Here is a 14,351-nt window from a genome sequence, read left to right as displayed (position 1 = left end):
CCATCTACTTCCTTGCCTTACCTCTTCCCTTCACTAACTCTGTGACTTTGTCTCTTGCTAGTCTCTTCTCACCTGCTCTGTTCGGGTACACTGACCTCCTTTCTGCTCCTCAAATATGTCTGGCATACTCCCATCTCAGGGCCTTTGCACTTACCATTTCTTCTCCTAGAAATACTCTCCCCCAGATATCTGCACTGCTTGATTCCCTCAACTCCTTAACATCTTTTCTCAAGGTATCTCAGTGAGACCTTTATTGACTTGCATATTTAAAACTGTAAGCAGTCCTCCCTCTTCTTGTTCCTCTCCATTCTCATTACTCTCTTATTTTTCTTGATTGCAGTTATCCCATCTGACATGTTTTACATATTTGTTTATGTGTTGTTATCAAACAATATTTGTTATCAAAACAATATTTATTTATATATCGTTTATGATATTGCTAAATGAATATTAAAAAGCCTGAATACCATGGCTTGAAGAATATAGATGTGAGCAGTGTTGGCCAATGAGGTATTTCTGCTCTGTCAACCAAAGATTTACAGTCTTTCCATTGTGTTGCTCTGCTACTTCCTAGGGCATTGTTCCCATCTGCATAGTTGAAACTGGGTCACTGCCAGGTCCAGGTTCCAGCTGGCAGAAAAGAAGAGAATATGGAAGAAGCACAAGCAACATGTGAAAGCCCAGCCCAGGAATTAGTGCTTTCACTCACATTTCATTAATTAGAGGTCAGTTCCATGACCACACCTAACTGAGGGAGACTGGGAAATATAATTTACCCAAGCATCCATTTTCCAAGGAAAATGGGTTTTTAGTGGACAACTATTAACATTTACCATCCATATCCCTTTTCTCCATTTGAATAGGAACTCTATAAGGGTAGGAATTTTTGAGTCTTACTTCTGTATCCTGAATGCTCAGAATAGTGGTCTGGCATATTATAAGAGCTCAATAAATGTTTGTTGAAGAAATGAAAGAACTGTGACTGTGAAGACTTTCCTCCTAGGCTAACAACAGCAAACATATCTCCCCTAGGACAACCTGACATTGACTTTTTTTGACTGTCATTTGAGCTTTTTGGAATCCTTCCTTCTGGGAAATGGAGACTGAATCTGTCCTTTATTGCATCTCAGTAGTGAGATGGTTGCAAATTCTATATCCACTAGTATAATACAAAAGCAGTTCCACGAAGAGTTCCCTATATATTGAAAGATGACCTTGGCCATGGGAAGAGGAGGATTCTCCCAGGCAGGGGGTTTTCTGGTTCAGTAGGGAGTCCTAGGATTGCATCCTGCAGTGATTCAAGATGGCAAGAACCGGGAGATTTTTTTTTTTAATCAGTTATGGACTATGGGCTGAAATCTTTATCTGTTCCGTGTTTCCTAATAGGTTTGGAAATAAGTTCCTTGTCCCTAACTGTGGGAGATGCTTGCTCTAAATAGCCAGAATTAAAAGGTTCCAAAGAGCCTCTGATGGTCTGTGAACTTGAGTTCCTGTCTCTCACATTCCCTCCCTTCCCCTGGCAGACAGAACCCTACCTCAACTCACTCCATTCTCAGATTGAGCATACTCACACACAGGTTACCTCTAAACAGTCAAAATATAGCTTTTAAAGACTTACCAAGTAATCCAAAGCTCCTTGTATCAAGCTCAGAGGGCCAGTGGTATTTTACCAGAAGTTTCCTAGTGCAAACAGACGCCTCTGATGTAAGGGTTGGCTCTGCTGGGCTCCAACAGTGGAAGAGAGGAAATAACCATGAAGCCCAGGAACAGGAAAAAAGTTTCCTTCCTTCAGGAGAAAGAAAAAAATCCCAATACCATTTTTAACTTCAACTCAGCAACGGAAGAAAATGCAAGGACTGTGAATTTTGTGTCTTAACAATCTTTATCTAAAGTGTGTATTAAAATTCTTGGTGGGTGTTATTTTAGAACTGAATTCAAAGCCCAAAGAATTAAGCTCCAAAATTGGCTAAAGTCATTTGAAACAAATAATAGTGAGGTATTTGGGTTTTTTAATTTTTTGTTTTGCTCTTCACACCCTGAAATGCAAAGAATGAAACTACAAACCCCTCCAAGTGATTTTTATAAATATAGCCAGATTGAGGCACCATCCTACTTACTTTTCAGAGAATCTGTTGCTAAGTCACAATATGTTAATGAGTTCTGTGCAGAATCCATTTTAGTAAGAAGACCAATTGCTGTAAAACCACATTTGGTTTTAGAAATGGTGCTAAGGTACTTATCTATGTTCTAAAGCTTTTTTGTTTAGATCTCTTGAAACAAGGTAAATGCCTGAAAACTCTTTAAGTCATCGATGTTTTAATTTGTATGCTTCCCTTGTTGAATATTCTGGGGCACTGAACAAAAATATTAGAGAGGAAAGCAACAGCGACTAAATGGAAAGAGATTTAAGACAGAGGTTTTAAAAGAAAGGGGAAATACACACACACAACACACACACACACACACACATACCCTTTAGCAGACCCATTATCTGTGGTTAATGTCTGGTTCCACCTACTTCCAAACAATTATCCTGTTCTTATGTTATGCTTGGTTACCTAATAGTATCTATTATTTCTAATCTGTTTTTCAGATTTTTAAAAAAGACTTATATTCTTGCATGAGAATATTGTTTCAGTTGCCTTCTCCTTATTTTTAAGTTTCTTGGTGGCCCTGAGTAGTACTCCCCAATTTGGGGGAGCTGAAAGCAGAGCCTGCTAGGCATCCCTAGATAATGCAAAAGCATTTTACATCAGTTCCTTATTTAGTCAAAAATTTAAGATTATTCTAAAGGGAAAAAATTTTTCAAAACTTCTATTGATTATCTATTATATGTCTCTCTTTCCCCCCTGGAAACACAATTACCATTTCTGAGTTTCCTTTTCACACTTCAGTTCAGATTTTGGGTTGCAAAGTCTGAATGTTACTCATCAGTGAGAACTCAAGTCTCCATTTTCCAGAGCACATGACAGTTGAACCTTGGAGGGTGGAGTGGGGAGGCAGTAATCATGAAATGTCCAAAATGGGTAAATCTATGGAGGCAGAAAGTAGATTAGTCCTTGCCTACAACTTGGAGGTGGGAGTGACTACTAAAGGGTGAAAGGTCTTTTCTTGGATAGATGAAATGTTCTGAAAGGAAATTGTAGTGATGGTTGTGTAACTCATGAATATACTAAAAACATTGAATTATACATTTTAAATGGGTGAATTGTATGGCATGTGAATTATTTCTCAATAAAGCTGTTTGTTAAGGAAAGTGTGAACAAAAACACCAAAAAATGAAAGAAAAGTGTGAACAATTATTGGCTTAACTAGCTTCAAGCAAAACTTGGAGCAAGTGTGAATGCAACTCCCCCACCCCACCACATGCACACGCACACCTATACATGTACCTTTCCTGTCTCCCTGCTTACCAACTAGCCTCCAAAAAGCAGGACAGATGTAGGCATCCCCTGGGGTGGCCTGAATGGAAAGAACAAGCCTCCTTCATCAAGGTTGACTGAACATGCAAAAAGGAAATTTACATCATCATTGCTTCCATTTTCCAGAAAATTATTATTTTCCAGAGTCACCACACACATTGTTTCAACACCAGAAGCAAAAGTCTGTTACCCCCCTCAGAAACATGAGTGATAAAGTCCATGCTTCTGCCTGAGCAAGTAACAGTGTATCATTGATCTTCAAGGACAACTATCAGAATGTTGAAAATATATTTTAAGTTTTGAGAGAAACTTGTGTATGAATGAGGAGCAATTCTACAATGACTCCATAAAACTTCCTGGGTGTAAAATGAAGAAGACAAGAAGGAGTAAAGGACTCTTTAGTCTGAGCAAAATTTAAAGGAAGTTTCCATTGCCACCTTTGGGATTCTAGTGTGTGTGGTGAGGAAGGTTAGCTGGTCTTTGGGATGCAGGAGGATTTGTTTTTAGGGAGAGGTTGTTTAATTGAAGACTGGTGTTTAAGAAAGTACAAATACATGTTAGTTCCACATTTATCACTTTTATTGTAGTTTGCCTCAGGGAGAGAATGAAAACATTAACCACTGAAAATATTCAAATACTTTTTTAAAAAACTAACACTGGACATATGATAATGAATTCATTTTAAAGAAGTGATATTGATATAATGATTATATTATTTGTAAGAAGTGACATGAATTATGGTTATATTTTTAAGCAGTTTTAATTTTAATTTTAATTTATTTACTTTAAGGCTGGGGATGGAACCCAGGGCCTCTTACATACTCAGTGTGTACTCTACCACTGAGCTACACGCCTGGCCTATATTTCTAAAATAGAGACCTTATCTGTGTGAGTTACATAGGGGAGTATATATGGATAAAACAATATTATACTCAATATTTACTTCAAAAAATTTAGGCAAAGAGGAAGAAGGTAGGTAGAGAGGATGCAGCAAGATGGGCCTCAAGTACTTAATTATTGAATCAAGTGAGAGATCCAAAGGGGTTCATTATACTATTCTACTTTTATAAATGTTTTCCATAATAAAAGGCTTAAACATTTCAAGAAAACAGATTTTTAAAAAACATTCAGAACAAACACTGGGGCCCACAGCCAAGGATGCTAAAAAGGGGCTCAGCAAAAGTAAAACACTTTACAAAATACTATTCTATAATATTTGTCATAAAACAACTATGGCCAAACATGAAATCGCACTCTGTAATCAAGTTCAAGTGAACGACAGTGTTCAACAGTGTCTACCTCTGTCGCCCATTTGAGAAGGGAGGTGACCCAAATAGGAAGTGGCCCAGCTGAGGCTAATTGGGAGTAGCTGGCTGACTGATGCAGGGCAGAGCAGAATACTGGACTGGCTTCCTCTTGGAACTGCACATGCTGCCAATCCCAGGAGTTCCCCAGCTGAGAGCAGGAAGGAGGGACTTAAGAATGGAAAAACAACTTTTTTTTTTTTTAAATAAGATGGAAATTATTCTGGTGGATTTTTTTTTTTTTTTTTTTGAGAGTAAGGATAAGAATTAAATACTTAACTATCCTCTGACATGAAGTCTTTTGTTTCTTAACTTGACATTCATGTAGCTTGGCCTTGGAATTTCAACTAACTAGCATGAAATTGATCAGGACCTTCTATTTACCAGACTTTTGCAACATTATTTATTCTGAGAAAATTTAGACTAATAATTAAAAAGCGGGAGGATTTTTTTTCTCAAAGAAATTGTGTGCATTTTTACATTGAATTTGCATCCATAGTTTAAGTACTGTATTTATAACTATAATCTAGGTTAGGAGTCAGCAAACTATTTCTATAAAGAGTCAAACAGTAAATATTTTAGGCTTTGCATGTCCAATGGTCTCAGCCTCAGCTACTCAACTATCATAGTGGTCATGGACAACATACATTAACAAATGTGCATGACTGTGTTCCAATAAAACTTTATTTATAAAAACAAGTGGAAGGCCATATTTTCAGACCATTGTTGCTGACCACTGATAATAAAATTTACCAATAAAAAGGCTATATTGGTTTCCTATTATTTTGTAACAAATAACCATAAATTTAGTGGTTTAAAACTACACAAATATATTCTCTCACAGTTCTGGAAGTTGGAAATCTGAAATGGGTCTATTGGTTAAAATCAAGGTGGCAGGAAAGCTATTTCTTCTGGAGGGTCCAAGGAAGAATCTTTTTTTTTTTTCCTTGTCTCCTCTAACTCCTGTGGCCTGCCAGCATTCCTTGGCTCATGGTCCCTCCCTCCATATTCAAAACTGGCAAAAACCCTCTGAGTCCTTCTCATGTCACATCACTCTGACCTCTTCTGACTCAATCTCTTTGACATAACATCATGTCCACTGAGATAATCTCCCCATTTTAAAGTCACCTGATTAGCCATCTTAATTCCATCTCAACCTTAATCCCCTATGCCATGTAATGTTACATATTCATAGATTGCAGAGATTGGAAAAACATGAACAACTCTGAGGAGTTGCATTATTCTGTCTACCATAGGGTCTAAGGAAAACAATCCATTCACTAATCACACACTGGTTAGTTTTGCTTATCCTAGCTTATCAGCAAGGATGAGACTATATTAGCAGGGGAAGAATACCACTCCTGGTTTTAAAAGCAAGACAATTAGTTCACTGTGATCCAGAAGACCAGGTGTGCATCTGCACATATCATGGTATGCTGGGGAAGCTGCGTAGGAGAACAACTGAAAGCAACTCGAGTGCAGCTATTCATATCCCTGTTCCTGCACTTAGGGGACTTAGAATCCATTACTTGCTTTAGGGCATCAGTTTCCTCATGTATCTAATGGGAATAAAGCACTCACCTTACACAGTATTGTACATATTAAATGAGATAACAAGTGGGAACCAAGTAATCCAATGCCTACCCTATCATTAATGCTGTTTCTGCAGAACTGTGGAATTCTACTTAGAGTTGAATCATGTCCCTTTGCCAAATGGAGAAAGCATGCTATGGCCTAATTTCCCTGTAAAGCAAATTCTGGTTCTACCCCAACTATAGCATTATAATTGGGTCCTAATTATGAAGTCCAAAGCAACATTTAGACAGCCTTAAAATAGCACTACATATAAGCACCTAGTTAATAAAAGCCTTCTGGGAATGATAATACCTCAAAATATTTACTCTTAAATTACTCTGGCAGACCATTCACTGGGGACACTGCTGAGGGCTTGCCAAGAACAGCACTCGTCATATGTTAAAAATAGATGTTGGAAAGCCATTCAATAAATGCAGCAACTTTTATAGTCTTAAGAAATGGTATTAAATTGCTTTAGCCAGGGTATGGAATAAAGCTTGTTCAAATATAAAAGCAGAATTATTTTTCTCATTTTGAGAGTCAATCATCAGATGTTTTCAATAAGCAAATTTTCAACTCTTGGTGCATCATACATGTCCTTCTGCCAGTAAAGTGTTCTTAAATGTCTTCTTGGCATCTCTTAATATTTTTATTTTTGCATTTTGACAGTTAAAAAAAGGGCAAAAATTAGTTGCCCAAGGCCACCAAGAAAGCTAATGGCAAGCTAGAGAAAGGAATCCTAAATCCTGATTGATGCCTCAATTACTAACATACTCATTTGCAGCACTGAATGAAAACAAATCATTCCCTCATAGAGAACATCCATAATCTCAGGAGAAATATTGACATATCACATCTGAGTCATTCTTCTGTGGTCTGTCAATATCAAATTCCAAAGCCCTCCAAGCTGCTCCAGATGCACACCTATTTTTGTATTTACCCAGAAGAGCATTTGGAATGAAAAGAGCATCTTCAAATGCATACTAATCTTAACACTGATGTGGTTTTCTTTCATGGCACTTCATATAGAAAGGAATTATTCACTTCGAAGAAAATTATCCTAAGGACAAATAGCTTTCTCCTTCTCCATCCCTAGGGCTTCCCATGTTTTTTGAATTCTCTACTTAGGAGTACATCCTTAAAACGAAGCTGACTCATGTGCCCCATGATTAACTGTAACTTCTTTTCCTTTCTTCCTTCAGATCCTTTCCACAATGTGAATATTTCCTGTGGTGACCAGCCAAGATTCCTCCACCAGTCAAACTAAATGCAAGATGATCACTGTTTTTGGTAAGTGAAAGGTCTTTGAAAGCAGCTTCCAGACCTCCAGCAATTTGGAGATAGGCTATCGTTTAATTATATTTTAAAAAATCTAATTCTAAGAGAAATGAAATTAGGAAAGGTCACAAATGAGTGAAGTAGCTATTGACTACTCCACCAATCTATTTAGGTCTAAATCAATGGGTTTGGTGATTAGCTTATCAAAATCAATTTATAAAATATTATCTAAAAGTTATGTCTAAGAAATGTGTTTAATTTAACCAGATCACACACTTAAGCCCGTGGCTAAAATAGTCATAGGCATAAAAGAATGCACTTTTCAATGTTGCAAATATTGAAGAATCTGTACCTTTTTCCTATCACCATTGTTTTATAACAATACCTTCTTTTCCTTTTAGCCGACATGGGTTTAGAAGTGTGCAACTAAAAAAAAACCCCATATTTTTAAAATGATAAAATCCATAGATAGTAAGAACACAAAATGAGCCTTAGATACTTTTGATAAAGCCTTAAAGACATATATCACCTTTAGTCCAGAAAATCAAGTTCTTGAAATTTATTCTAACAAAGCCACCAGCAAGGCACAGGAAAATGCATACTTTTGTACAAAGATTTATCACAGCATTATTTACAATATTAAAAACTAAAAACAAATTCTCTAAAAATAGAGACTTGATTAAATTATAACATATATTATGGGATACATCTAGTCATTAAAAATATGTTATAATAAGAGAATTTGATTTAAAAAATTTAAGATGCAGTATTGAGTTAAAAGATTACAAGGCTGGGCAGGGTGGTGGGTTGGGAGGCTAATTCAGGAGGATCTCAAGTTCAAAGCCAGCCTCCAGCAACTTAGTGAAGCCCTAAGCAAGTTATTGAGACCCTTTCTCAAAATAAAAAGGGCTGGGCATGTGACTCAGTGGCTAAGTGTCCCTGGGCTCAAGCCCTGGTACCAAATAAATAAATTACAGACAACATGTACGGTGTGATTCCAATATACCTGTATCTTCTTATATAACATCTGTGTGTATACAAAGAGAAAAAAAGAATGCAAGAATATATGCCCAACATATAAAACATAGTGATAGTGATTATTTCTGGGAGTTTCTATACTTTCCATCTTCTCCATAATCAAATGTATTACTTTTTAAAATCATAAGACATTTTGATATTTTTACTTCAGAAATGGGCTTATTCAAGAAACAATAGTCATTTTGTTTCTCATGTTGGACATTTATCACCTTAAATATTTATAATGTCTGGCCCTAAGTACTTGGACTTGCTAGATGCCAGGTCCTTAACAGAGTTTGAAGCCACCGGTGTATTGGAGATGGTATTTAATATAAGGCTGAATTTTATATTTCTCTTCTTCAGATCCAAAAGTTGGGGATGTTACTACAAACTTTACTGGAAACAAACACCTCTTAATGCTAATGCATATTTGATTGGTTTTCCCAAAAGTACAGTTTCTACTCCAGCAGATCCTATTTCCATGGCTTACAGCTAGAGCAGTGATTATCAATATTGGCATCCCATTGGAATCTCTTGGGAGTTTTTATGAGTCCCCTACCCTATGCAGCAGATAAAAGAATCAGAATCTCTGAGGATTAAATCCAGGCATCAAGATTTTTTAATGGTCCCCAAGTGATTTAAATATGTGGTCAAGGTTGAAACCTCTGAGATAGAATGACTATATTAATGTATTTTCCAAACCAGGACACCTTTAAGAGTGAAAGGTGCCACATACTTGCTGATTGCTCTAAGTTAACAGAGAAAACCAGCTAAATCCTGACTACACTGGGACATATAGTCACTCTAGTTTTGGCATTCTGCTGTTACATTGTTCCTTTAAGATTTAAAAAGACTGATATGAAAGCTACATACCTACATATAGCTCAGTGGTAGAGTTCTTGCCTAGCATGCATGAGGCCCTGGTTCAACCCCCAGCACTACAAAAATGATAAAACAAATTGAAATCTCCATGCTCCTTGGAAAATCTCAATGCTTCTGGAATCCCTTGAGAATCTTTTTAATTACCTCTAATTGTAACTTCAGTTGAATTATCACTCTCTGTTCAGCATCTTGGAGCTTTTTACTCATCTCCACCCTGAGGATGATGGAAACAGGGGACCCAGGCCCTTCTCCTGGATCTCTACCCTACTCCCTAAAATGAAAAACCCATGAGGACTTGCATGTAGTTGATCTAGCCAGAGGAGCTCATCCAGAAGCTCCACACAGGAGATCATTGAAAATATAATATTTAATGTCCTTGTTCTTTGTTATGGTTTGGATATGAGGTATCCCCCAAAAGCTCATGCATGAGACAATACAAGAAAGTTTAGAGGTAAAATGATTAAGTTATGAGAACCTTAATATAATCAGTGCATTAATCTACTGATATGGATTGACTAGGCAGTAACCATAGGCAGGTAAGGGTGTGGTTAGAAGAAATATGTCACTGGCAGGGGGCATGCCTTTTGAGATTTATATTTTGTCTCTGGTGAGCAGAGCTCTCTCTTTGCTTCCTTGTTGCCATGTCCTGAGCTGCTTTCCTCTGCCACATTCTTCTGCCATGATGTTCTGCCTCACCTTGTACCTAGAACTATGGAGTCAGATGTCTATGGATTGAGACCTCTGAAACCATGAGCCAAATAAACTTTTCCTCCTCTTATTGTTCTTGTCAGATCTTTTAGTCACAGTGACCAAAAAAACCAGCCAAACAAAAAAAAACTAAAACATTCCTCAAAAGTCCCTCAGCCATTTCTACTGCACAGGACTCCAATCTTTATATTTCCTGTCTGTTTCTCTTTTCTTTCTTCTTGAGTTCTCTGTTCATTCCTAAATGCTTATCCCTTTCTTACATAGGGCAGTTTGCCATGTTGGTACTGTAGCTATGGCTTCAGGGTTTCCTTGTGCACCCAAGCTAGTTTATTAAAAGACTTTCCATCATTTAGAGAAACTTAAGTTCCAACTGGAAAACAGGATATATTTGTTAACCCACTGCACATAGATTTAGATATCCTTTGTGTCAAAACCTGCTAGGAGGACTAGGGATGTATCTCTGTGGTAGAGCAGGTCTGATCCCCAGTGCTTCCAGAAAAAGAAAAAGAAAAAACTAAAATGGCTAAAACCAAAACAACCAACAGTGCCAAGTGTTGAAAAGACTGGAGCAACTGGAACTCTCATAGTCACTAGTGAAAGTGTAGAAAGATACAACTACCTTGGAATCCTGTTTCTGCAGTTTCAAAAGTTTAACACACATCTCTCTCTCTCTTTCTCTCTCTCTCAAGACCCACCAATTGTACTGCTAGCTATTTACTCAAAAAATAAAAACTAAAAATATTGTCCCCAGAAAGATTTGTACAGAAATGATCACAGCAGCCTTATTTGTACTAACTCACAGGTGGAAATGGCTCTGTATGTCTATTAAGAGAAAAACAGATAAACAAATTGAGATACATACATTCAGTGAAATACTGCTCACATCTATAATATGGATGAATCTTACATTATGCCAAGGTTCAATAAAGAAATAACTGAATTCAAGTACATTTTGTACAATAATATTTATATGAAATCCTAGAATAGACAAAAAGTAATCTATGGTGATAGAAGTGAGAAAATGAGATCAGAGAAATTTTTTGTTTCTTGTGCTAGGTAGATGGTTACAGGTATGAACGCAGGTAAAAAAAAATACTTATCCAATGGCATATTTACAAACTATGCACTTCATTATATGTAAATTATAGAAGTGTCTCCTTATCTATGGTTTTGCTTTCTGTAGATTGTTATCCACAACCTCAGTCTGAAAATATTAATGATAAGTTCAAGAAATAAATAATTCATAAGGTTTAAATTGCCATCTCAAGCAGCATGGCAAAATCTTGTGTAATCCCACTCTGTCCCACCTGGGATATAAATCATCCCTCTGTCTAGCATATCCATGCTGTATACACTACCTGCCCCATCTGCCCCATGGCAGTGAAAGAGAGATACCATGTTCACAAAACTTTTTTACAGGATATTGTTATAATTGTTCTATTTCAGACTTATTGTTAAACTTTTACTATGCCTAATTTATAAATTCAACTCTAGCATAGGTATGGACATACAGGAAAAAAACTTAGTATGTATAGGGCTCAGTACTATCTGCAGTTTGGGGCATCCATCAGGGGTCTTAGAAGGTATTCCCTGAAGATAATTGGGGAGGGGGCTACTGTATGTGTCATTTAAAAAATTATTTATATATCTATTTTTAGTTATTGATAGACCTTTATTTTATTTATTTATATGTGGTATTGAGAATCAAACCCAGTACTTCACACATGCTAGGCAAGTGCTCTATCACTGAGCCATGACCCCAGCCCTATTATGTCACTTTTTTAAGCAGAAAAAATCCCACCCCAAATATAATCAGATAGAATACATTTGTACCTTAAAAGTGAGGTTTTTACAACCCAGAGTAAAATGTAGGAATTAATATTTGAGTCCTGCTGTGTAATAGGCTCTGCATGAAACACTTAACAGAAGAATCAGACCTCCCCATGAAATATTAGGTAATCCTAGGAATCAAATACAACACTGCAAAATTCCTTATCAAATCCTTTTTTAAACAAGCATTTCAGTCATTTTAATGGCAAGAACTTTCAAGAAATTTTCATTTTCTAGGTGGACTTACAATTTTCCCATTTGTTCACCTTGAAAATGATGATAATACCCATACAATTTAGCACAACAGTGAAGAAAGTATTTCTACGTAAATACTTGATGACTCTTCTGTTAATAAGATTGTATTTGTCAGTTAAAGAGTTTAAATTGAGATTTAAATCTTAAATTTGCACATGACAATAAGCTTTCCACCAACTTGAAACAAAATAAATTATCCTTCAAACCACAACAAATCTTTTAATAGAATTTTATTTCAATAATATAACAATCCAGGAAAATTCCAGATGTTCATTTTTTTTAAAGCCAAATGAAGAATAGAACAAGAATAATCTATAAAACAGAAGTTGCTATTTGAAGGAGAAAAACAAAGTGTTCAGGGGAAGAAAAAAATGGATTTAGGTTTTCTTAAGAGATAAACGTAGAAGATGAAAGGCTTTTGGGTAGTAGAACCTATTATCTCTGTACTTGCTGACTATGTGGATATGGCCATTAGCACTTTGATTTAGTGCAAAAAGATATCCATGATTTCAAGGATTTACTTTTTACTATCATTTCATATTCATATGACACCTTTTAGAAAGAAATTTTTAAAAATTCTTCACTCTCAATTGCCAGTACTTCTCCCTTATCCATAAAAGAGAGTCTAAACTTTAAGCCTATTATTTGAAGCTCTTTCTAATCTGCCGCAAAGTTATCTAACCTTTATCTTCCACTTTCTGCACTTTGGTCCAGTCAACCCTGTTTACTTGATGACTCCAAAGTGACTTACTGATTCTCACATTCAAATTTTGTTCCCAAGACTATTCCTGGTAGCATGCTAAAGTAAAAAGAGAGCAAGTTAACATATTAGCTAGTGATCCACTCATTAACCACATGAGCTTGGGTACATCTCTTGATATTCCTTAATATCAATTTTCTTATCTGTAAACTGATAATGCTAGTGCCTACCTCTGTCTTGATATTTTAGTACTGTATTTTGAATATTAAATGAGATGATTGATGTGCCTAATATACCATACATGGTAAGTATTACTTCTTTATTATGTTTCACTCTCACTTCCATTTTAAATTTCTCTAAATCTCAACCTTCTTCAGAGTAAAACTCATCTTGAAACCAAGTCAAACCACCCTCTTGCCACTCTATTGGCCCTTGATGCTATATTGCCTCATATTGCTATTTAATTTTTTACTGGAATATCTTGTCTTCTCAGTGGTCTCGTAAATTCCACAAAGGGAGGAACTATTTTCGTACGTATTATATACCAACCCTTTGCAGGTTCATAGTACATTTTAATGCCCCATTTCTTCACTAGGAAGGAGGAACCTAAACAGAACTCAGCAGCTGAGGCAGCTACATAGTAGCACAGCCTGTGTAGTCACACAGGTCTCCATGTTCAGAAGAGCCCCAAGTTTAGTTTAATGCTTGGCTGTCACTGTCTTGGAATTCTTAATAATTTATTTACAAAGGCCTTGCATTTTATTTTGTTCTGGGCCCTGCAATTAGGTAGCCAATTCTTTCTGGCAATCTCCCTCATTTGAGAAGACAGATTTGAGTGTAGGGTAGCCAAGTGAATAGACTAGAGTACCATAAAAGAGAAAGCTACACCAAGAGATGGTTCCAGAGATGTGTAGAGAGTTCTCTTTAAATCTTCAGCTAAGTACCAATACACGCATGTGTGCAAAGGGACCACCTTAGGCCCGAGAAAGGACCTCTGGAAGTAAAAGTGCTTCAGTTAGCTTTTTGTTGCCGTGACCAAAATACCAGACAAAAATGACTTAAAAGTTTTTTTTGGCTCATGGTTTCAGAGGTTCTGTCCATGGGCAGCTGACTACATAGCTCTGATTTGAGATGAGGCAGAATATCATGGTGGAAGCGGGTGATGGAGGAAAGCTACTCAGTTCAGGACAGCCAGGAAGCAGAGAGCACTCTGCTCACCAGGGACAAAATATAAACCCTAAAAGCACATCCCCAGTGACCTATTTCTTTCAGCCACAAACTATCTGCCTATAGTTACCACCCAGTTAGTCCATATCAGTAGATTAAGCCATTGATTAACCTACAGCTCTCATAACCTAATAATCTCACCTGTAAACATTC

General features: G+C 36.7%; 1 long non-coding RNA gene across 1 annotated transcript; it reads right to left on the bottom strand.

The window, feature by feature from the left end:
- Positions 1 to 465: 465 nt before the first annotated feature.
- Positions 466 to 4,108, bottom strand: LOC306651543. The gene is made up of 3 exons (XR_013761158.1): positions 2,866 to 4,108; positions 1,619 to 1,786; positions 466 to 630 (listed from the first exon to the last, which is right to left on the bottom strand). It is a non-coding gene; the product is annotated as an uncharacterized lncRNA (long non-coding RNA).
- Between the last annotated feature and the right edge of the window lie 10,243 nt (positions 4,109 to 14,351).

This window comes from Sciurus vulgaris, assembly GCF_902686455.1.
Source record: "Sciurus vulgaris genome assembly, chromosome: X".
Classification (NCBI taxonomy): domain Eukaryota; kingdom Metazoa; phylum Chordata; class Mammalia; order Rodentia; family Sciuridae; genus Sciurus; species Sciurus vulgaris.
Note: the sequence above shows the minus strand (reverse complement) of the source record. Positions and strands in the feature narration are given on the sequence as shown.